This window comes from Cygnus olor, chromosome 4, assembly GCF_009769625.2.
Source record: "Cygnus olor isolate bCygOlo1 chromosome 4, bCygOlo1.pri.v2, whole genome shotgun sequence".
In the NCBI taxonomy this organism is placed as follows: domain Eukaryota; kingdom Metazoa; phylum Chordata; class Aves; order Anseriformes; family Anatidae; genus Cygnus; species Cygnus olor.
This window is the reverse complement of record NC_049172.1, coordinates 19,437,310-19,463,269: the sequence shown is the minus strand read 5'-3', so window position 1 is coordinate 19,463,269 and position 25,960 is coordinate 19,437,310. Positions and strand designations below refer to the sequence as shown.

General features: G+C 35.0%; 1 long non-coding RNA gene across 1 annotated transcript; it reads right to left on the bottom strand.

Annotated features, from left to right (window-relative positions):
* Positions 1–877: 877 nt before the first annotated feature.
* On the bottom strand, positions 878–25,648 carry LOC121069786. The gene is made up of 3 exons (XR_005819621.1): positions 25,638–25,648; positions 13,749–13,752; positions 878–1,011 (listed from the first exon to the last, which is right to left on the bottom strand). It is a non-coding gene; the product is annotated as an uncharacterized LOC121069786 (long non-coding RNA).
* Between the last annotated feature and the right edge of the window lie 312 nt (positions 25,649–25,960).

Here is a 25,960-nt window from a genome sequence, read left to right as displayed (position 1 = left end):
TTTTCTTCTGCAGGCTAAACAACTCCAGCTTCTTCAGCCTGTCTTCATAGGAGAGGTGCTCCAGCCCCTTGATCATCTTGACTTATTTTAATATGTCCATGTCCTTCTTGTGCTGGGCGCCCCAGAGCTGAATGCAGTACTCCAGGCGGGGTCTCACAAGAACAGAGTAGAGAGGGACAATCACCTCCCTCAACCTGCTGGCCACGCTTCTTTTGATGCAGCCCAGGATATGGTTGGCTTTCTGGGCTGCACATGCACATTGCTGGCTCAAGTTGAGCTTCCCATAAACCAGCACCCCCAGGTGTTTCTCCTCGGGGCTGGTCTCAATCCATTCTGCACCCAGCCTGTATTTGTGCTTGGGATTGCCCTGGCCCAGCTGCAGGACCTCACACTTGGCCTTGTTGAACCTGATGAGGTTTGCACAGGCCCACCTCTCAAGCCTGTCTAGGTCCCTCTGGATGGCTTCCCTTCCCTCCAACATGTCAACTGCACCACACAGCTTGGTGTCATCAGCAAACTTGCTGAGGGTACACTCAATTTCACTGTCCATGTCAAGAACAAAGATGTTAAACAGTGCCAGTCCCAGTACAGACTCCTGAGGAAAACCACTTGTTATTAATCTCCAGCTGGACATTGAGCCATTGACCACAACTCTTTGAGCGTGACCATCCTGCCAATTCCTTACCCACCAAATTGTCTACCTGTCAAATCCATGTCTTTCCAGTTCAGAGACAAGGAAGTCATGTGGGGCAGTGTCAAATGCTTTGCACAAGTCCAGGTAGATGATGTCAGTTGCTCTTCCCCTATGTACCAATGCTGTAACCCCATCATAGAAGGTCACCAGATTTGTCAGGCACAATCTGCCCTTTAGTGAAGTCATGTTGGCTGTCACCAATCACTTCTTTATTTTCAATGTGCCTTAGCATAGTTTCCAGGAGAATCTTCTCCATGATCTTGCCAGGTATAGAGGTGAGACTGACTAGCCTGTAGTTCTCTGGGTCCCCCTTTTTTCTCATTTTGAAAATGGAGGTTATGTTTCCCCTCTTCCAGTTAGTGGGAACTTCACCAGACAGCCACAACTTCTCGAATAAGATGTAGAGAATCTTAGCAGCTACATCTGCCGGTCCCTTCAGGACCTGTGGAGGTATCTCATAAGGTCCCATGGACTTGTGCACCTTCAGGTTCCTTAGAAGTTCTTGAACCTGATCTTCTTCTACACTGGGCATGTCATCGTTCTTCCGGTCCCTGCCTTATCACCTTATATCACCTAATTCAATTCCCAAGGGGGAACAGAATAGAGAATATGAAAAAGACAGAAGATACATGAGCTGGTTCCTGAGTTTCACCTTAGAAGGGGAGAAATAATCCTCTTTATCTGTTACTTCAGAGGATCTGGACTTTGTGACTTTTGTTTTTTTTTTAATGTCAGGACATCACGACGGTTCACTCTGTGTGCTATGTACGTTGGACATCTTACTGGCTGTCCTAAAAGTTTACCTAAAATGCTTAATAGACTTTTCTAGAGTACAATGACAATAAATCTAGAAGTGAATGATGATGAAAACTGAATGAAAGTTGGAAAATTATAAAAAAATGGAAATCTAAAATAACAATAAAATGGAAAATTGTAAATTAATATTTTAACTCTAGTCTATTTGTTTTTTTTTTCTTTTTTTTTTTTTTAATTGGCATACAATTTCTACCCTACTTATATAAAAATAATCTTTTCTAGTCATCCAATTTCTTCAGTTCTGCTGCAAATTAAAGAAAAATGGTCAGAAAACAGTTTGTCTCAAAAATACATCTCTTCAGTCATTCTTCATCTTGTGATATCACTATTAGCTTTTTTGCTTGCAACGTTAATCAATTCCTTGCCAACATTTTTTTTTTTTAAAGTTTGTCTTATTCATTTGGTTGTTATCAACATAAAAACCTGAAATGACAAACTGCACCATTTTTTTCCCCAAGTTTATATTATATTGAACAAGCCTGATTTAAATTGTATTGAACAAAATCCAGCCATTAACAGCCCTTAACTATTAGTTAACTAATAGCACTTTCATTAGTGATCAGAGAAAGAGACCTGGGGAATATTTCTCTAAGTCTTATCTCCTGTTGTTATTTTATATAAGGTATTATTAGTTATGCGTTGAAGAGCTTAGTAGTATTCACTAGTGATTTGGCTCCTGAGTTTGATTAAGGTAAATGTTAAGCAATCTAGTTTTTGTTAATATAAATGGAGCAAATTACACCTGTAAATACAAGGGCAGTTACACCAGAGACAACATCCAAAATATCTCAAATCAGTTGCAGCAGTGCACTTAAAGGTTTGATTTTTATTTCTCCGATAAACTAATAGGAAAAATGTACAGCAACCCAAAACTTGAATAATCTGCATTAGATGGGGACTTCTTTGTAGCACAGTCAATATACATACTTTTATCAGTGGAATAAGAGTGGGAGAGCATTTAATATTATCCCAAATCATTGACATTATACATGCAAGTGCCTCAGCAGGCTTGCTCATTCTGTTATAGCAGCAAGGAACAGTCATATTTTTTGTTATCTTCTAGCTCTTCAGCTTGCATTTATGCTGTTTTCATGTGCTCTTTCATTCCTTTGTCTGTTTCTCTACATTTTCCGTTCTATCCAAATGAGAGTTTCAGCAGGTTTATTCTGCTTACTGTCCTCAGAAAGAACATACAGGAGCAAGCAACCAATAGATATTTCACGACTTTGGATTGCATTAATTCCAGTCAGGATTTTCCCATAGAGCAGGGCTACTGAGTAAACAAGAATATCATCTTAGAAGCAAACAGAGATTTTCAGAATAGAGGGAGAAGTTTTTTTTTTTTTTCTCCCCCTTTTCTTTTTTTCAGCTATCAGTGAAATATTAAAAGTACTGTTAAAGCATAATTGTCCTAACAGAAACATTGACACACAGAAAAAGCCCTATGATATCTAGTTCTGTTGTCTCTAAGAAGTGCTCACCTTTTTTACATCAAAACATATAATGCTTAAGGCTTTTATGTTCTGGATGTCTCCTTTGCTTAGGCTGAATGAATATTGTTACATGAGATTTTTATGTATTTGGTTTACGTCAAATAAAATAGATTCACCTGGAAGCTACATCTGGTGTATATTATAATCAGAAAATGTAGCAATTTAAACAGTAATTGAATTACAACAACCAAGATCTAGACTAAGGAGTAGGAGTGTTTGCTGACTGCTATAATACACTGTAATAAACAAAAAGTAGAGTATAACTGTTTATGTGCTTGAACATTCTAGGACATCTGTCAGGATAAATGTATGTTCAGCATCCAAAGCTTTTCGCAGCTGGTTTTAGAACAAAAATACAAGGGCTACCTGCAGGGTGGTCCATTCCATACATGTTTGGAAAGGCTTGAAGTTTAACCGAACAAGTAAGCATGTCTCTAGGCTAAATGTAAATAAGATTGCAAATACTGTAAAGAACATAAAAATACGTGCATTCCTTAGGAAATTTAAAGCAGTGGAAACACTGAAAACCTCTCTTCTCTGCATAGATAAAAGTGAGCACACTATGTGGTTTATTCCTTATTCCACTGCTCTTTCTAAATGTGTGACAGACAGAATATTGCAAATTGTGAATCAAGTTAATGTGTTAATTCATCTAATTGACTTTAGTATTTAACACCTTCCAAATGGCCATGAACGTGCACTGGTTACTATTTTTGAATACTATTTTGAATAAATCCTGCTAGGGTTGGGGTTTGCACCTATTCCCAAAGGTCTGGCAGTGTTGTCCTGAACCTAACCAACAGGAGTGGCTGCCGTTGCTGGAAAAGTGCAAAGGAAAATGCAGGAGAGAATGCAGCCTGCAATTCCCACTGGAAGGAGAAGGCGCTTAAGTCTACAGTTTGCCTAACTCAATTTAGACTAGGTGAAAAGCGCTAGTTACAGATTTTATTCTTTGTTTCTATATAGTCAGTGAATCTACTGTATGGCAACCCTGTCAGGCATGTTCTCACAAAACTGTGAAGATATTCTAGAATTAAGGTGTCCATTTTGCTGTCTTACAGGGACAAGTATGGGGAATAGCGTTTCTATATATCACCTGAATCAGCCTCATAGAAATTTTGGTCTCTTTTGATAGGTGTTAGCCAATATCCTGTACGTTACCAATAAAAATATTGTGAAATGCTTCTGTATAGAGAATACGCACTCCAGTCATCATTTAACTCCTCATTAACTTTGAAATTTCTTGTGTGTGTGATATGACATGATCGTCAAACCACAGCCTGTGCTTGTTGAGATGGCACATTTTATGGAGAGGAAGCTGAAGTCAGGGTAGTTCTGGTATCAAATCCTCAATTTGGAAGTCTGGGTAACATTTTGAATTCCTAAGCCACTGCTTTGTTGTCCAGCTAGGGTTTAGGTTATTGCAGGGAGAGATGTAAGGCAAATGAATAAAGTCAATATTAATTCAAGAAATATGTTATAGCCCAACTATTGTCTGCTGCATAACAAAGAAAAATAAATAGCCACTAAACCATGAACAAATATAGCAAAATAAAAATGTATAATAAAGGAAAATAAAAGAAATATTACATATGCTATGAAAAAATGAAACTGAGTAACTTGTTCTTTTTACTTATTGCCCAGTTTCTGTTGAAAACAAAACAAAACAAAACAAACAAACAAACAAACAAAACAAACAAAGAAATAGCTGACTTGCCTCATTGTTTTTCTTGGGAGTCAAATCAACTGTGGTTGTTTTTTTGTTGTTGTTGTGGTTAAAAGTGTAAGTAGTAAGCTCAGACTATTAATACTCTTATAGAAAATCCATAATTTTCAAAGTCTTAGAAACTGTTGAAAATATTACTGGCATTTAATTACAGATATTACCTTTCAAAGTGGGAACAAGAATCTGAATTGTATAACAAATAAAACTGCTACAAGGATCCTTGTGTAAATATACAAAATTTCAATGAGTGTGTACTTGTATTTTATAGTACATATCTATAAATTAATATTATGATAGAATAACTCACTAAAAGTTGATGCATCATGCATTAATGTTATAGTTCATGAGCTTCTACAGGCAAAATCTCTTACTAATTGGCAAAATGTGAGGAAAGATTATTTCCTTTCCCAGAGTTGTAAAAAAGCGTGAAATGAGGTCTTTCAGTGTCCACAGTGAATAGACACTGTGATTTTTCTGACAATATATTTTTGGTTATTGAATTAATATTTTTCCCTTCAATTTTCCAAAATTTTAAGTATAATACCCATAAAAAACACTTTTCAACAATTTCTTAGCTGAAAATTCTCTCGTATATTAGAATAATTACTTTAGTGATAAACTCCCTGTACACCCAGAAATGCTTGTCATTTAAGCTTTCAATATGGACATTATATAACAAACTTGTAAAAGCAAACCAAATTGTAAGTCCATTTCTTGCTCTGTGTTGCACAGGATTCTACAACACTGAGACACTGGTTTCTCTTTACAAAGAATGAAGAAAAAACAGAAATCTCAAAATGCAGCCATTTGCCATCTAATATTATTGTTGCTATAATATTAATCAAAGCTGGTTGTGCAAGCTTGCATTCTTCTACTTTTCTCTCCCTTGTGGCTTCAACCTTAGTATTGTCTATCCATAGCAGATCAATCCCAGCCAACTTCAGTGTCAGTGCTCTCACTTGATAGTATGTCAAGAGTAATTTAGCTGAACAATGTAATTTTGAACTTAATATATCACATCCCAGCTAGATCTCCACATGCTTTATTACTGTACAAATAGCTTTATATGGATCAGTTGCACTCATATCAAAAAACAGTTGCTAAAGAAATAGATGATGTAGATGTGGACGGGTTACTTTCAGAAAATTATTAAATAAAAGAACTTGCCATACACATTTATTTTTAGTTATCATTGAGTAAAAATACATTTTTGGACTGAATAACTGATATACTTCTTATTTTCTATTCCATAAACATACAAAAGTAAGCATGGGATTAACACTTTTTGGCTATGTTCATGGTTAATGCTTAAATAATAACAGTATTAATATTGGTTTCATTCAGTACAAGGCATTTTGATTGCCATTGAAATCCTTCATAAAGAACAGGAATGATACAGAGCAAAACACTGCAGTTTGCTGACAAATAGTTTTCTCCAAATGCAAAGCCCACGCTGTCCCCAGGATCTTATAGTCAGCAAGACTATTTGCAAAGTGGCTACAATTGGACACATGTAGAAAATTAAATCTGTGTACATAAGATCTGATAAGAGTCATAGCAGGGTCTCGTAACACTGTAATTTATTTTAAATTCTGGTAGTTGCAATGGAAAGTTTTAGTCATATATATATTTATACTTACTTTAGAAAATATTTAAAGTAACAAACAGCTCACTGATTTGGGCTACTTTAAACTTACCAAGTAAAATGTTTCACATTTTTTCCCATAGCCTGTTCTCCAGTAATCTGAAGAAATAAATGTTCCTTAGTAAAGGAACCACAATGAAACAATTCAGATGTTTCAAAGACTTAGGGTGTCTGCCAGAACTTGCTTTAATGTATATGTTTTGTTAATTTTAAGCATAGGACAAAATATATATGCCTATCCTATGATTATACAGTTTGTCTTTTTAAAATGATTCTTGGGGCTAGGTATTTTCAGAGCTATAGAAGTGTTTATAAATTAGATTATGAAGTGATGTTATGGATCTAAATTTGCTTAAAGCATAGGACTAGGAGTCATAAGCACACAGACTTCCTCTGACTTCACTAATGACTTGAAGAGAGAAGCCTTTCTTCAGGATTCAGGTTTAAACATTCGTAGAAAGAGGAAGGCAATATCATCAGCAGGGAGGAGAGGGCACATAATTAGATATGCTCCCTTCAAACAACCCTATCTCTTTTAAATTGCAATTATTTCTCCTCTGTATTATAGTTGACAAAGATCCACAGAGTTGCTTTTCTGAAGAAACAAGGACTGAAAACTCGAGCTAACTTCTCCAATTATCACTCAGCCAAGGATGTTGACAGAAGTCTTACTGTGAGTTATAAATGACCAGGGTTACTTAACGTAAGCCTTCCTTCACAGGTCAGTCTGTTAATGCCAGTTTTATTTTATCTCCTCATTCTTTCCTAATGAGACAAAACAAATAGGAAATGATGATATAACACAAACCTGTTGCTGAACTAACTAGGATGTTGAATCTCCTTAGGATTCCTCTTTTGTTCCATAGACTGTGACATGAACACTGGGATGTGCCAAGGACTGCAGTCATTACAACCAAAAGCCTCTCCCATTGTCTGAGCCAGACCCTCCTCATAAATGTCATACTCCCCCCTCCATAGATATCAGGATGCCAATAACACACCCACCTCACATTCTTCTTGCTTGGAAAACTAAATTTTCATCCTTAGGACCCAGAGGGTTATCAGGAGGGACAATGAACCGTTTTAACTAGGACAGCAGTATAACACATTTAACTGTATTGTTAACAAAACTTTCCTATGTTAATTTGGACCATGGGTGTTATTATTGCATAATTTGCACTATTAAGTTGTTAGAACATAAATTGGAATAACACATTAGAGGATAAATCTGTCTTGGCTTTAATTTCAGTGGGGGTGTACACACGATGGTAACCCAAAGACAGTCTTGAATTGTGCTAATGCAGAGTGACCTGGAGGTGTAAAGGCAGTTACTCATAATGAACATTTCGCTGAAGATTTAGTAAAATAAAATCATGACTTTCCCACAGACCCACACGGGTAGACTCTCACCTGTAGTTAGTGCACCCATACTGTCTCTGCAGTGGTGAAGAAACAATGAAACTGTTCTGATGTTTCATGTAATGGATATATACATACACCAATATGCATATATAGTTGTATATATATGCACACAGACACACAAACTCTATGTACACAAAACATGGAGGAACGAAAGATAATGGCTCAGTGGTTCCAGTATTGAGCACTGAATTTGTTTAAAAATCTTTAAAATAAAATACTACAGAAAAACAGAAGATATTCTCTGTATCATAAAATGTGATTCATGCTGAATGCTTGCTTCTTCTAAAAAAAGACTGAAATAGTCACAATCTATATCCTATTTTTCCCTAAAGTCTAGTGTTAATTTTATTTTCTTATGAATCTATATGAATATATATCTGAAATATCAGAAGAATCTTCTTAAAAAGTGAAATTTCTTGAAGAGCACTTTAGAACCAAAAGTGTGCATTTCAGATAACAAATGGATTTTTTTTTTTAATTATATGCAAGACTACAGCACAACATGTCTTTTAAAGCAAATGTTGCCTGCAGATCTGAGCAAAGATTCACATTTGGTGGAGTTTACAGAATGAAGTTCCCCAGACACTGAAGTTCTATTTCTCACACATTCTTGTGTAGCATCTTGGCATTAACAGATGAGCTTCTCTTGGAGATATTGAGTACACTGCTTGTCTCACAGAACATTTTCATGTACAACTCACTAAGTATGTTCATTTTTTTTTAGGTGCAACTGTTCAAATACATCATATGCTTCAGCATTTTGACTTTGCAATAAAAAATATGGCCATTAGAGGTATTTCAAGCACTAGCTTGAAATTTTTCCCATGGATTCCAAAATATATAAGTATGTATGTATATATATGTGTGTGTATATATTAATTTATATTCTTGATTTTCCATTTTCTCCGTATGTCTATGTAAGCCCTTGAAATTCTTCATGTGTATTTGCATTAAGATGCCAGCTAAAAGAGAATTATTTACAGCTCAGCACCTTACAATAGTACTGACTGGTCTGAAGTTATAGACATCTGTTCACTTTATTGATTAACACATGTACATTTACATATAAGGAACAGATCCACTGTCTGCCACAACGTCAGTTCTGGAAGGTTGTATCAATTGTGCTTACACTATGAAGAAAGTTATCTGTTTCCGTGCTGGAGGTTGCTGTGTCCTTAGCACTGATGGTTGACTTGATACATAGTCATTATGGAACTTCTTTTGCCTATAATCCAATATGAAAGAATATTCTTTTTTTCTTAAACACTGAGTTATAAACTGCAGGAGACCAGGAACTGACTCATGAACACTCCAGAGGTTCCTTCTTGCATAAGTCACATTAGTCAATTAAGAGTCTGTAAATCCTCCTGAAACTAGTATTTGTGGATCACAGAGACACAGGCTCTGCAACACAAGATGCTTCCCAAGTATGTACAAAGACAAATGATTTTTAAAAATCTTAGTCCCGAGGGTAACGAAAGAGTTGTCAGCTCAACCACATCATGAGTGAAACCAAATTTGTTTTACCTGAACCTGAGCTCTCACTATAACCAAAATCTGTAGTGTAGTCAAAAAGAGAGCTATCATATCAGTGCAAAGAGTAATGTGTATGCTTCAGTGCTGTTGCATCAAATGCAGTAGCCAACATTTAATCCAATAAAACTGGAAAAGGGAAAGGTGGATTATAACTACAATCTGAGATGCTTCTGAGTCATGGGCTTTTGCTAACTTTGGGCTGAAATATAGCACTTTTAATCTTATCTATGTTTATGACAGCCTCAGCAACATTGAAGATGAATAAACAACATTCACTACAAAATGGATTTCAATATGACAGGCAGAAGAAATATATAAAGCAACTAGAAGGGTGCCTGTGAGTGAGTCAGTTTTGCAACTCTAGCATAATAAATTATATTTGTTAGCAAAAGGACTTTCAAAAGACTTTTTTGACCATGCCCTGCATACTACAAGCTACGGATCTGTCCCCTCAGTGTGATGATAGAGGTTTGTCTTTGAAGAAAACAAGACATTAAGCTTGAAATATCAATATATGCCAGTCTTACTCTTTGTAAGGCAGAAGATATGATTTTTAGTGTCATAATGACTGGACGTGTAAGAGTTATCTCTATGTTATATTATCCTGCTTTTGACAGCCACCAAGCATCTCTGTCCTACAGAAAACCAAACAGGCATTTTATTAACAAAGTTTTTCAGATGAAAAAATCTTCTCCCAGCTCTTTAGCACTCCAAGAAAATATATTCTTGAATAATGTCCTGTGTTCGTGAAAGGAATAGGGTGCCAGATACCTGAATGGTATGAGAATAGAACACAGTAGACCGTGCAGTCTGAGAGAGACTGTCCCAAAACATTTTAAAATAAAAGCTGAGGCAAATTAAGTGTAGGAAGGAAAATTCTATGAGACTGAATGAATTTATGGGTAGTCAGCATACATAATTTTTCATGGTTTAAATTACAAAATGTTTCTGAATGTTATAGGAGATTACTGAAATGAATGGAAAGAAAAAGTTGTGAGAAGAAAGGGGAGCAAGGCCAGAATACAGGAACAAGTACTAGTCAGGGAATGGCATCATTTATGACAAAAACAAAACCAGAAACAAATGACAAGAACAAAAAAGCAACAACAGCAACAACAAAACAAAGCCAAACCAAAACCAAAACATTATATTTATTATATTTGACTGGTTTATGGAAAAGTAGTAGAGGGAGTTGATGGAGCTTACGATCAATCAGCAGAAATTCTAGGAATCTACCGAATAATATTGACATCCAATTTTTCCTGATAATATTTCTCCCTTGTTCTTTGTTGCTGCTTGGGACAAGTTTTCTCCTCAGTTGAGGCGGCCGAAGGTATGTGTGAGTGAGGGGTGGAATAGGAAGAGGTTGAGGAATATGTTTTCACAGGACATATTCCCTGCAGGTATGCAGAAAAGAGAGGAAAGAAAAATGTATTTTGAATACTTTATGTCTTTGTATGTGAAGAGGTACCTGATCTAGAGTTAATTTTGCCCTTTCCCTAAATTTCGGTGCTTGGATTATATTTGCACTTCCCATATGGTTACATTGAAATAAGAAAAATAAATTAATTTGATAAATCACAGTGCAGTCTAGCACAATTTTATGGCAACACTGTCTCTAATGGTTTGTGGGAGCCATTTCTTCTCTTGACTGAATTGGGTGTGTTCCAAAATTGTGCATCCCTCCTGTTTCAACACCTCAGTCCTTCCAAAATTAGATATGATGTAATCATTTTGGATTATAGAATTGTTTCCAAAGTCTTTGACCCTCACAGAAACAAAAATCAGGGAACATTATTTTGCCTGCAAATCTCAAAGGTGTTTCTCTTGCATACTCTGTGTATTCCTCTCAGGGTTAGGATTCTTGCTGCAGTAGAAACACAGACTTCACACATGTATCCTGTGTACTGGGGGTCAGAGGCAGCTGATAATCTATCTGTGTTTGCTTTGCTTGGGGCCGAGGATATGGCTTTATATTTCAGAAAAACAAACAAACAGCAACAACAACAACAAAAATAAATGCTCTCTCTCTTCTTCTCTCTCATAAGCAAAAATCCCAAGTTATTCTTTTTATTACCTGGCTTGAATAGCTTTCTAAACTGATAATTCTCCAGTTTACTAAACTACAAATCCAAGCTAGTTTAAGAAAAAAACAAAAACAAACAAACAAACAAAAAACCACCAGCACTTTCAGTTATCCAGTTATCCTTGTCATTCTAAAGTCTCTTGCACCTTGTCCCATGGTGTTAGGGACGGATTCCTAGCTATTAGAATTGCCCCATGTTTTGGACAGAAATTCCCAGGTCAGATAGTAAAAAGATATTTATGTTGTAAACCAAAATATTTAAGAACAGCCTAAACATTGCAAAACTTCTGTCAAATGATGTGTTCTAGTCATCTAGCAGAGAAATGTTGACATGACAAAACCCAAAGAATTTGAACAATACCAATTTTTTCATTAAAGCAGCAGAAAATCCAAATGAATAGTTTCAAACTGTGGCTTTATCTTCTATTAAAAGATCGACAACAAGCAACTTTCAAAACCAGCAGAAAAACTAATTATAGAATATCTTTGCTGCTGTTGTTTCTATTTGCATCTCTTCAAGCACAGAAAGAAATAATCCAAGCTTTCCTACAACATCAGCATGTTCCTGACCTTTCTTGATGATGCTTCTGAATTCATTTACTACATTTTCAAGAATGATATGCTGTTGGCATTGAGGGCTATGACAAAGCTTCAGTTTAGTTACTCCATTGGAAAAAAAATAAACAAACAAAAAAAAAACTACATAATGTCAGATACCTGACTGATTACACAGTGATCTTTTTTTTTTTTCTTTTCCCCTGTGCAATTCCCTCCTGTATTGCCTTTATTTATTTAATTATTTAATTATTTCCCTCTCCTGTCTGCCCCTCCACAAAACCTCTTCCTGAGCAGCAGCAGTAGCAGAGGCAGCAGCAATGGGCAAGATGAACGTATATTTACCACAGTGTAATCTCAGTTACTCTTTTACTGCAATTGGCACTCCTCTAAAAGTGTACCCATCACACTCCTTTGTTCACTAAGACAGTGGCTCTGAAGACCATCTTCAGTTGTGTGAAGCATATATTAACATTTATTTTTGTTAGTATTCATTATTTTCACCAACACTGTCAAACCATGAGCCATTTGTTAAAAAAAAAAAAAAAAAAAAGAAAGAAAAGAAAAGAAATGCAGGAGCCTGTTTCTATTCAGAGGTGAACTGTACTGGAGTTGTAGGAGAGATAAATTAATTAGTTATAGCATCCTTCCCTGGACACTTCACTCACATGCATACGATTCACAGATATATTGTCAACATGGTGAGAATAGAGTTGTGAATCATATAAAACTGTGGGATTTGCAGTGTTTTGCCTTTTTCATAAATGTATATAGGGCTAAGGCCCAACTATATAAAAGTTGTAAACAAATCAAATATGTTTCAATTGTAAGAGGAAAAAGGTAATTTGTTCTCTTATTTGCCGTTTCTCTTCTTGCAAGAGAGACAAATGCTTAAAGAGCAAGCAGGCCTATGGCAGCAAGTTCCCTTCATTTGAAGTTTGAATTTCTTCTGTTACTGATCCTACCAGCAAGGAGGTAGAAGGAGAGATGAAACTCCTCTGTAACCAAACTTGTCTCTGAAAAATGAGTTGGCAGTTCACAGATGATTGCCATCCATGAGAACCTTTTGTCTCTAGTGCACATCATCTTAGATTATTATTAGAGTCTAGATTTTCTCAGGTAATTGAGAACTTCGGAGGAAGTTGAGTTGTAATGCACTCATCCGAGGCTGTCCTCCTAGAGCAGTGCCATATCACTGGTATGCAAAATAACATTTTTTGTAACAATTAGTAAAATAATCAATACAAATTAGAACAACTGATCTGTTTAATTTCTCTCTTAAAATCTATTAATTTTCTTCAAGCAAAACTGTCCAGCAGCTATGTCTTAGAGTGTTTAAAACATTTGAATTCAGGGGTAGGCAAATTTTTATATATATTGGATATTTTTGTAATTCTGTGACTTGGAGATAAGTGCCTCTGACCAGTCTAGGCTAAGCTTCTTTCCTATCATTTCCTACTTTCTAGGTCAGGCAAACAGTAGCAGTCCTGTGTATTTTGTTTGGAGCCTACACAAGCTTACTAATGTGATGGGTTCCCTAAAAGTCAAACTTTGCTCATCTTCTATTTAAAATTTCCTACTGTGACCGTTTGTACCATGCATCATCCCTGTCGTATTGGGTAAATGACCTGCTTTATTTTGTGTTTATTTTGGTTGTTTACACATAGATTCTATTGCTACTTTGCAATGTTAAGTAGTTTATTAATTACCTTGAATTGTAAACATGCTTTTCAATTTGCCCTTTAAAAAGTTGGTGGTATGTGCTTTTATACTACTTCCCTGCAGTCATTGTTTTTCCCACTCCAGTAACAGCCTTTGTATTAATCTGTTCAAAGTTATAACATTTGTTTCAGGTTTTACAGCTCACTATGCATCCCTATAGCGGAATATATAATCATTTGTGAATGGCTATGTTTGTGAAATTTCTTATCTTTACTTCCTGGATAACATTGAATTTATTTGTTTTATATTATTCTGCACAAATAGTAATCACAATGTGTTTCTGTGTCAATATCCTATGAAAAGGCATCAGAATAATTACTTATATCAAGGCTGTGTGAGATTTTATCTCACCTTGTCAATAATATGTTTATGTATCTTAGAATAAGATTATAAACTTCTGAGAACAGTAATAAAAATAGTCTTGCAAAGACCATGCTGTTGTTTTTTTGTCGTTGTTGTTGTTGTTGTCGTCTGTCCCCCCCCCCCCCAGTCTTAAGGACTTAAGACTGTAACAACAATATTTCTGGGACTGTAATAGTCAGTGTTCAATATTAACAGTATGGTCAATAGATGAACAAATAGAGTCACAGATGAGTTGATGTGTTCTGAGTTGACTGTAAAATGTGCACCATTGAAATATATACTTACCATTGTAATGGAAAATATGTTCAAAAGAAAAGATATAAAGAATGAGACTAATTGCCCTGTGCAATCCCCCTGTGACTTTACAACTATCACAGTATTAAAATTATTGGTCGAAAAAACTTACATTATGAAATGATACTGAACACACTTAGAGTCAATTCTGTAAGTTGTGTTTGCTTGTCCAAAAGATAATATTTAACTGCATTCTTAATTTCTTTGGAAATCTTCATTGAAGAACCTTACAATTGATTTTTATAAAATCATTATGTTTTATATAACATTTATTTGTTCAGAGTGCTGATATGGAAAGGGGTATGTGGGCAGGATACATTTTTCTATTTAAAAAGTTGATTTATTTTCAGGCAAACCTTAAAATGAGGAAGAAGTGTGACTTCTCAGCAGGTATTAATTTATGAAAATTTGAAAAGAGTTTTAAAAAATTAAATTTTCACATTTTTCTTTCATGGGAAAAATCTTTCTTTCTGCATCTCATCTCATCCATTAATTACCCTCAAAGTGAAATAGGTTGACAGAGGAGTGTCGTCCTCCTCAGAAAGGGTGTCCTCATGTCCATTAAATGTTTAAGGTTCTTAATTTGCCTAGTCAATGTCTCTTATTCTTTAGCAGAATCAAGTATCAAATGAGTTTCATGGAAGTGTTATGATTACTAAAATTGGACAAATTCTCAGAATAACACTTTCAGGAATTCAGGCATTTGTCTGTGAAGTATTTATGGTCACCACTTCACTTCTAGAAATGTGGATGATTTTTGAAAATATTTTCTAGCAGTTTAGGCAAAGAATTTCAAGACTAGGTTTGGTATTCCATCTACCATCATTCAGCTCACCATTTGATAAAATGAAAGAGTCCTAACAGTTCTTTGGTTTTCACATCAGATGATACATGATGCCCAAAGGCCTATGCAAGGAAATAGATTGTGAGAAAGCCATGTTTTCTTACACCTGCACAGCAAATGTGCAAGAAATGTATACTTAATACAGCATGATTTGCTAGTTGCATCTACTTCAAGCCTTATTCACAAGTAGATCTCTCTGAAGGGCCAAGACAAAGAAAGACAAAGGCCTTTTTCAGTAAAAATCACCAGTCAAAATCTAAAACAGCAATGATTTATGATCAGCATAGACTGAGTTGCTTCACATAAGATATGTACATAAATATCTGTACAGTCGACTGTGTGCTCACAAAGTTTGACTCACATCTGTTATGCTACTATCATCCTCCACTGTAACGCATTTACAATGATGACAATATCCAAATTTTCCCATGTTTCAAGCCAAGTTGTCTTAAATATGTCTTTGTATCTAAGTTTGTAAGTAGCACTTTGGAAAAAAGTTGCTTGCCTTGTCCCTTCTCTGTAATGAGTAGATGGATATAATGAGCATTTATATTCTCTGCTTGTTATGCTGACTGCAAGAATTTGAATACTGTCTCTACTGAGAAGAAAAACCGTGCGACTGGTTAATATTCAAACTGTATTGAAATGTGTTGTGCTTACTAGTTTTAATACTATAGTTATACCAGGCTGCATTACTTTGGAATTAAAGGAATTATAATAGGCGTTTTGCTGAATTTCTGCAATAGCTGTAAACAAAACATGCATAAATTTAGGGAAATAATATTAATATTATTTATATGTTCTTCATGCTTAAACTAGTTTCTGTTCTTTGTTAAGGAACTCTTCAAAAAAATTGATGAAATTACTTGTATTAATCTGTAATCTTTTGGTACTCTTGCAGTTTTAGCAAGCTACTACAAGCCACGAGTAAATAATATGATCATTTTTACTGAATCTTCTCTGAAGTAAATAATATCACAGTTATATAAAGCAAAATCCACAGATATACTGCTCTTTCCTCAGTTTGTTTGTAATATTGGATTTTCATATTGTAAACAGGAGACTGTAAGGGGACAATGAGAGAGTGGAAACGATTAATAACAGAAATATATATATTAATATGTATTTGCACAAATTATTAAATCCTCTACTGTAATTTCTTAGCAATTATAATCTGTTGCACATTAACTGGCTACCAATTATTTGGCTTTCTTCACAAAGAGTAATATTTTGCCCCTATACATATTGAAATTTACCATGTTAATTCCAGACAAACTCTCCAATATGAGAACATCTGGCATTTCAGTCCAGTTCTCCAGAGTTACTGCATGCCTTTTACTTGCTGTAATCTAAAAGTTTTATGAGGAAGCTCACCACTTTATCTTTGAAACCACTAATGAGACACAAAATAGAGTCCTACACAAAATTAATGAGAACATCTTTAGCTGTCATAAATCAGGCATTTATTATTATTATTATTATTATTATTATTATTATTATTGAATATGTTGGTTAGAGCTGTAGTTTGTTCAGGTCTGTCACATGCTGAGGTTTGGGTTCATTCATTTGTTCATTCTTTCTTTCTTAGAAATGCTATATCAGGCAGCATCTGATATATGTGAAGATAAAATGTCGATGTCCTTTTCCCTTTCCTTTACTCCCTTATAATTTCCCGTATTCTCTAAAAGCTGGAAATGAGATATATTTCCATGATTTTTGGTGAATTCATGTGTTCTATTTATCACCTTATCACCTATATAATTTTATCTTTCTTTTTCATTTTTAAATAATTATTTAGTTCTATTATTATTATTATTATTTTGATAGTGTTTGCTCTTTTTTTCTGGTCTATAAGAATCTCACCTGCCCTTGAGTTCTTAAAGATAATCCCTAATGTTTTTAAAATTGCTTTGACCATCTTTTAAAATTCTGTAGGAAAATTTAACACGTGTTGACTTGATAGTCAGATCATCTAAATTACTATTTTTAAACTGTTTAGATTATATTTCTAGTCCTTCCACTTTACTCCAATTCTTTGTACTCAATTTAATTGTCAGCTTATATTTGGCTACTTTTCTGAAAATCAAATAAAAATATATTTCAGAATTTTTTGAAATCATACATATTTTGAAGTACAAATATATAGGAAAGTGACAACTAATGAGTGTATCCATCCACCTATTTAAAGCAATGAAATATTTTCTAACTTCTTAAATTCCATTCTTTAAATTCTTAAATTCCAACTTACAGGACAAAGAAGTTTTGCTATATCTTGATTAGAATTTTCTTCAGATATGATTTTTTAAAAAATCCTGAGACATTGTTCCTGTGTAATAATGAGTAACTTTTTCTCTATCTTATTTGAAATATAGTTCTGTCTTTTGTTAAGGGATGTTTTAAGATAGTTACCTTCTCAATGATTCTTTTGTTTTAATTATTATCTTGCAAAAATGAGGAAATAACAGTGAACCAATGTACTTTTGCACATTGTTTTCTTGTTAAGAATGTCTTTACAGGAATACTGAAGTCTTATGGGAAGAGATTTTGGCTAATTTTCTGAAAGTCAAAGGTACAAAAATCATAATTTGTTAAATTTTCGGTTCAGAGAATGTCAGTGTTTACACATGGAAAGTTAACAAGTTGTACTGTTAAGAAGGCTTTCATTCATAGGAGATGGTAAAAAGGTAAAAAGTTACATGCAAGTAGAGGTAAAAGCTTTCAAAATGTTTCAGAGAAAAAGTCCTTAACACGTATCAGAGACTTCAATAATCATACAAGGAATCCCACTGTTAAAATTGGTTATTCCTTTAGGCGGCAGGAATAGAATCACAGAATGGTTGAGGTTGGAAGGCACCTCCAGAGATCATGTAGTCCAATCCCCCTGCTCAAGCAGCGTCACCTAGAGCATGTTACACAAGATCACATCCAGGTGGGTTTTGAGTATCTCCAAAGAAGGAGACTCTACAACCTCTCTGGGAAAATAAATTTTCTGGAGAACAGTATTAACAACATCTGCACCTGTCCCAAGTTCATCATCTAAGCAATTATTGATTTTAATATTTAATGCATCTACTCAGTTCATTTACATCAGAGTAGCTATTGCTTAGTAGCTAAACACCTAAGATGCTGAATATTTAAAACACAAAGTCAGAATCCGAGAACTTTTCCAAGAAACCATGAAAACTGGCTTGTTTCAGTCTTTGTGCAAGTTGCTTTCATAGGCTCACCATCCCACCTTCAAATCTCCATTTCCTAGTACAGGTTAGAGGGTGTCTAAGAGAAAAACATACCTGTCCTAGTCCAGGTTTACAACCTCAAAAGTGGAAGTATTAGACCATTCCCTGTTTAATGATATTCACACTAATTTCTTCCATAATACTTCCGTCTTTCCACCTTCTATGACATGATATGTACTCAGCCATGGATTCATATTGTCTACACAGTTCATCCCACTAGCTTGCTTACTCATGAAAAAGTCAGCCCTACTTCTGGCTTCAGAAAACCTACTAGTACTATGAATAAGCAAAACAAAACAATACATAAAAATTAATTTTCTTTATGAAGTCCTTCCTGTGTTCTGGTCTTGTTAATCGTTCAGTCGTAGAATCTATAGAACCCTTTCCTGTTGCCCTGTAGAAACATAGAACGATTTGGGTTGGAAGGGGCCTTAAAGATCATCTAATTACAGCTTCCCTGCCATGGGCAGAGACTTCTCCCACTTGACCAGGTTGCTCAGAGCCCCATCCAACCTGGCCTTAAACACCTCCAGGAATGGGGCATCCACAACGTCTCTGGGCAACCTGTTCCAGTGCCTCACCACCCTCTGAGAAAATAATTTCTTCCCAATATCTAATCTAAATCTAACCTTTTTTTTAGTTTAAAGCCATTACTCTTTGTCCTATCACTGCACTTCCTGACAAAGAGTTCCTCCCTAGATTTCCTGTAGGCCCTCTTTAGGTATTGGAAGGTTATTATAAGATCCACCTGGTGCCTTCTCTTTTCCAGGCTGAACAACGCCTACTCTCCCAGCCTGTCTTTGTAGGACAGGTCAAATGCCAAAGTACAAGTTTGGGGGACCAAGGGGACAGCTAAGATGTTCAAATGGTCCTTCTCTAATATTATACCATAAAGCAGAAGTAGCCTGCTGGTTAGACTTAAGTCCAGCGCTGCCTTTGCACATCATTCTCTTGCATCATCAACTTCTTGTTGTGGGGTGACGCACTAAATATACTCAAGTTGAAAGTCAGGTTTTGGACTGATGGTGGATTATGTTCAAGGAACACATAGACACCTAGCAACATATTAGGTTTCCAGCTGGATAAATTTTTTACTGGTTTAGTACCTTCATGTGACCATCAGAAATTGAGGTTTCATATGTATTTCCCTGGACTGATTTCAAGCTGTCTTCAAAACAGACAAACAAACAAAATCCTGATGCCATCAGTTTTGTCATTGTGACTGTGATAATTTGAACTGAATTCACTTGTCTTAGGTTAGTTCCTTTAGTATAATTCTCTAAGGAATTGCTTAACATAAGCCTAAAATGGACACCTGTAGGGCTGTAATACTTGCTCGTGTTACTTTTAAAATACTGCAATTGTTTTGCATGTTACTTTTAAAATACTGCAATAAGTTCAGCATATTGAAAAAACAGAGTATCTTATATGATTTGAAGTATTCATTTCTCACTGTTAGGAAAATGGAGATGGAATAGCACCATTTTGCTTTATGTACTATCAACATTTTTTTTTCCCCCGGCAAAGTAAAATTTAATTTTAAAACACCAGTTTTGTCAAACCTGAAGTGCTTTGTATCTGGGTTTCACAAACTTTGACAAATAATCTGGGTTTGGGAAACTTTGTCTTGACTGAGAGAGATCTGTTTAAGACTGTAGGAAGCACTGGATCTCACTTACCAAGACAGTAAAGAAATCTAGTCAACTAATACCAATCCTTTTTTGAGTACTTGTCTTCAAGAAGATAAAGTTATCTGTTACCTGTTTTGAAATAGACCTCTTTTCAGCATTATTCAGCATAAGAAGAAATGCATCCACTTTCTGGATACCTAAAAGCAAAATTCACTCTTATTTTACTTTTATGCCGTCAAGACTCCTGTATGACTTGATGAGAAAAATCTCTTTTCCATTTTCCACTGGCTACAACCTTCTCCAGGCTCAATGGTAATAGCTCTGGCATTATGCCAAGGAAACTGTAAAGTTCAGCCTGATTGTCATGTTCCATCGAAGAACTATGCTTTCCATTTCACAAAGGAGGCTTTCTGAGTGGTTTTCTCCCTTAAAATGGTTCAGTACAAGAACAGGGAAGAAACCAAATTTCTACAGTGAAGAGAAATGTCATTTTAGTGCTGTCAAATAATTGCTAAATTATGATCTATTTCACTAATGTATTTTTAACTTTAAGGCAAGTAACTTGCAGTGGGGATTTAAAGATATGTCCCCTAATACTAGCCAAAATAAAACTTTTGCTCTTACAATGTTTATCTCTGGCTGTTAAAGCAGTGAATTTCCTGTGCTTCATTGCCAGAGTGCTGGAAGAGTTCCTCCTCAATAGCCATCTGCTAAAACATTTTCTATCAAGAAGAAAGGAAAAGGTCTGTTCCAGCCAATTATTTCCCTATTCTTCCTATTTTGATCATCTCCAGAATCATATGGAAGCCATCATTGTTTTAAAGTTAAAATCATCTTTGTAGCAGACAAACCGACTCCGAATATGGATTTTATTTTGGACAACACTACATTAGACATATTTGCTATAATAACCCATTTCTTGTGCTTAAGTTGCAAGCATTTCTGTGCTAATTAGAATAGAACATATTCTCAGTTGGATGTCTGCCTGACTGGTAGTTTTCAGGATAACAACTGTCCAAGAAGCTTGGGTGCATTGTGAAAAATCAAAGATAGGGAAAGTTTTAGTATATTTTTGTGGTGTGGTAACGTCCTCAACATGGTGGTAACTTATTGACAAGGAAGGACAATAATACTGGTCTTTTTAGACAACAGTAAATCACCTTACAAATCTTTTAGTGGTCAGTATCTGAAATACTAGAAATGAAAGCTTTTAAGTGACTGTTCATTTAACATCTCAGTATAGTAAGTATATGAATATGAATATGAAAGTGTGGATAATTTCACATTTCTATTTGTGAATGTTTGATTTTTCCCAAGATAATGGAGATTATTTTGCAGCAATTCCAGACTGGTAATAACATTTCATAGTTCATTTTTTTTCCACATGTATTCCAAGATTTTTTCTTCTACAGGACGTGACAGAAACCCATGAGGTGGTTAGTTGCCAGATGTATTCTTGGTTTTAACTCAGGATCCATCTCTAATTCATTTTCTGACTTTGCTGATGCGAAGATAATATTTCAGGCAGTTCATATACCAACCAAATAAAAAGTTGTATCTTATTGACCACCAAATGGTCAGCTGGAATGTCGTTTCTGTCTTAATCAATTGCAAGCAAGCAGAAAAATCAGCTGGGCTCAAAGGGCTCAAACCTGGATCAATAAAGAGCATCAAAATTATGTTACTAGCATTACTTCTTTCTGAAATGGGATTTGGGTATGAGATATTTTAAAGAATTATTAAAAAAACATGGACTCATGGATATAGCAACAACAAAGATGTGATAATTGCTTCTTAAGTGTTTGAAAAGTATTTTTTGCTTTGCTTAAATCTCAGTTACATGACCGATATGAAAATGCTATGATTAAACACTACATGAATTTGAGTTAAGTAGAAACTGAATACAGACCAAAATGGGCTGCACCTTTTAGCTAAGTTAGGATAACATGCTGCTTGATTAGTTCTTAACGAGACCAAGATTTTGGCAATATGTTTATAATAGCTTTCCCAACCTGAAGGGGATGAATGCAGAAAAGTCTAGCACTTTCCCTGAACAGTTGGATGGGAAGTAAGGGACAGGGAAGTGTATATAGGAAATTAATTAGTTTGGCGGGCTCTCAGGGGATAATCTTTTTACAGTGTATGATGTATTTTGTGGCCTGGCACTGTTCTCCATCTGTTTGCTCTATGTGCATTCATTTGGGTAGTGAACCTTTTAGGACGTTTCATAGATATATATTTAATTGGGAGGGAGATTTATTTTGCAGATGGTTTAAAAAAGATCTTGAGGATAGTTTAACCATGTTAATAGTTAAGACTTATTTCCTTTGTGATTCCAGTCTCCAGGCAATAGTAATCAACTAACTTGGAGCCTTGTTATGATCTTGGAGGAAAATAGGCTTGCCTACCTTCTCCCATCACAAATAACAATACTTTATTTCAAACTTACTCTTGCTACCCAAGTTTCTTACTCCTAACTAGGATCTGTGGTCTGTCTCAGTTTCTTACAGGAGGGAGGAATTGTCCACTATGAAACAGGCTAAACTACACTTTGCTATTGTTCAGCAGAAAACCATCACAATGTCTTTTTTATTACTGGATGCTTTAGCTCTTTAACTCACTCCAATGCTCCAACTAGAAAGTGAAAATAGGGATGGTGTTATTTCTAGTTGCTGGAATTATATTGACTACATTTTAAAATGTGATATTTAGAACCACTTCTAAGTTTTGAACATAAAGTTTTTGAAAATTTTGAAGTCTCGTTCATTTCACACAGAATAAAATTTAGGCTAAATTTTGACTAGACTAAACCCATGGGAGAACAGAGAAGAAAGCAATCTAAACTATAAATATTTATTTTATTTCAACATTATCAGAAACATTAGTTATTCTCTCATATCCTGATACCAGAATGTAGACTAAAACTTTCCTTCCCACTTGACAGAAGGACAATGGGGAAAGGATCATTGTATCTAAGAATACATGAAAATGAAAAGGCAATTAAGAAAATATAATTCTGAGTCACATGCTACAACCATTGCATGGAAAGAGGAATCCATGCAAACATTTACACAGAGACGAGCTTCAAACAAGTTTTGTTGAGAACAAAAATATAAACAAATTAGAAACAGAAACATGCATTCAAATGACTGGATGGACCACATTATTCACTCGTGAGATCCTATAGCCTTTACTTTTAGAGTGTATTTCCAATGTTTTTTTCTTAAACTTGGGTATCCATTAGAGCTGGCGTAGTTTTGAAAGAACCCACAAGCATAAATCAAAGTACATTCTACGTTATTATCTTTTCATGTTTTCTGTCTCTCAGTTCAGTTCAAATTAAGTTTCATTGTAGCTTTTGTTAGCACTTAGAAGTACCAGCCAAATTATGTCAAATGTTTTCCGAAGATAATTTTGCTCCCTTCTTTGTTGAACTACATGATCCTAATTGTAACTATTGCAGTGCCTGAGTATTATTTTAATCTGAGATTGCTGAGGATTATGAGGTCCTGAAATGCAGAAAGACCTGATGACTTCTAACTGCAACTTCTAATTTCATCTAGACCAAGAATGAAAACAACAGGTTTGCCATAATATGTTAAATTAATTTTACCCACTTGTATATCGTACAGATTTAAATGGCTAAAATTTGCTTACAGTTACCTAATTAATTTCAAATGTATAGATAGCATTGTTGTGAAGCCATGCTGACTTAATTTTCAACTTGCTTTTAAAAGAAAGAAGTACATGAAACACATGCTGTTCACTATTATTTTTCAGGAACTGTTTATAATGACATATTTCAGCAAAGAGTATAGCCATTTTCTGTAAAATACTTGTGATGAATAGATCTGCCTCCAATCCATGTATGGCATTGTTTAAAGGGAGTAGAAGTTTTGTGGAACAGAAAATACATAAATAGAATTAGTCCTACTGGATATTATCAAAGAAAAATAAACATGGTTGAAAAATGAATTTGAATATCAGCCTCAAATTTTCCATTCCATGGGAAAAAAAAAAAAAAGAAAAAAAAAGAAAAAAATAAAAACATTACAGCTTAGCATTTCCATGCACATTCTATGCAATTAATTATTTTTTACAATATATGAATTTTAATTTATTTTACCCATCAACTTATTTATAGAAAAAAATCCAGAAGAGAAATATGTTCTGGCAGACTAATTTTAAAGAATGTTCCAGCAATGTTTTCCTTTCTATTTTCTTTTTTTTTTTCTTATGATGTCATTACATCAGATGGTCAAGTACAGATTATACATGCCCGTAACTAATTAAAGTATCTTGGAAAATATAGGCTGTCATTAAATAAGTGCAGTTGTGTGCCAAAGTTTCAAGTGTCTATCAGATTCTGAAGTAGATATAAACACAGAGTAATAAATACCATTTTGTGTTTGCTGCTGTATAGTCAGTCCTATAGAACTGTACCAAACTTCATTTATACAGACACCCTTAAGTTCTGTAGGAGAGATTCAGATCTCAGTTACAGCAATACACATCCAACATAACTCCATTGTCTTCTGTTGGATTTCTTCCAAAGAAACTGAGATCAGAGTCTGTCTGGCTGGTTTTGTATGATAGCCCTGGCAGTGTTAACCTCCCCTGATGTTTACTGCTGGCTCCTGCAGCACTTCAGAAATTCTTACAGTGTCTTTAGGAGGGTAATAAATACAGGAGCTTGAACAGTTCTGAAGCTCTGTAGGTGCTGATAGGCTATGGGAAAAAGAGTTGTCTGGTATCTTCTTGCCTCAGGATATAGTTGCATTTGTCAGATAAGTACCAAAGAATCATATACTTATTTTAGCCTACTCTGAAATTTCATTCACTTGCTGATGACAATCCATGATTACCTGTTGGTTGAACAGTGAGGAACAATGATTCAGTCTGCTGAAACTAACTTGAGTTTGTCTTAATTCATGCCTCCTTTTAAACCTCCCTCCAAAATGGAAAAAAAAAAGAACAAAAAACAACAAAACAAACAAACAAACAAAAAAAAAAACAACACCACCACAAAAAAAAAAAAAAAGAACAGCAAAAAACATGTATTTGAACAATCTACAGAATCTTAGTAATATCATTTAACACTTTATCAGAGTATGTGGTTTGATGTCACCTGCATTATTTCAGGTGCAATCTTTGTCATTTTACAAACAGTTCCATAATGTAGTTGAAAAGTGTTTATTAATTTGTTTACTCAATTAGTTTCTTCATATTAGTAGCCTATCACTACTAAAACAGTGTTGAATTTTAATAAATAATATCTTTATCAGCTTTTACTTTATCAGCTAATTATTTATTAGCTAATAACTTTCACACTCCCTGACACCTCGTCCTTTTTTTTACCACAGCTATATTTCTGTGATCCTGTTTGCTGTTTAGTTCATGGGCTGAATCCAAAAAGGGTTGTAGAAATGAACATGTTACTGTTCCTTCAAAATAGGTATTGAGATGTAGGATTGTATGCCATACAATCCATGCATATAAAGAGAAACAAAGAAACAAACAACAAAAATTAAAAAATACACCACCAGCAACAACAAAAAACAAGCAAAACCTCACTCTTTTTAAAACGTTTGTCTTATTATGTTAAGATCAGCAGTGTGCCAGCATGCTGTGCAGAGAAGAGCAGGTTCATAACCAGCCGGCAAGACCATATTGAACCCTATCATCTACACTCATCATTGTACATTGTACTTATAGCCAGGTGACTACAGGACTGGGATTAAGCAGTTAGGCAGGGAGAGAGCAGTCTTGAATTGTGAATTTAGAATTCTTTCAACCAATGATTCTTCAGCATAAAATATGTAAGCAGCCGTTGGAGTTGTCCATCCCAGATGACACCATAATGGTAACTGTGCTCTTAGGTAATAAATTTGGTTCTG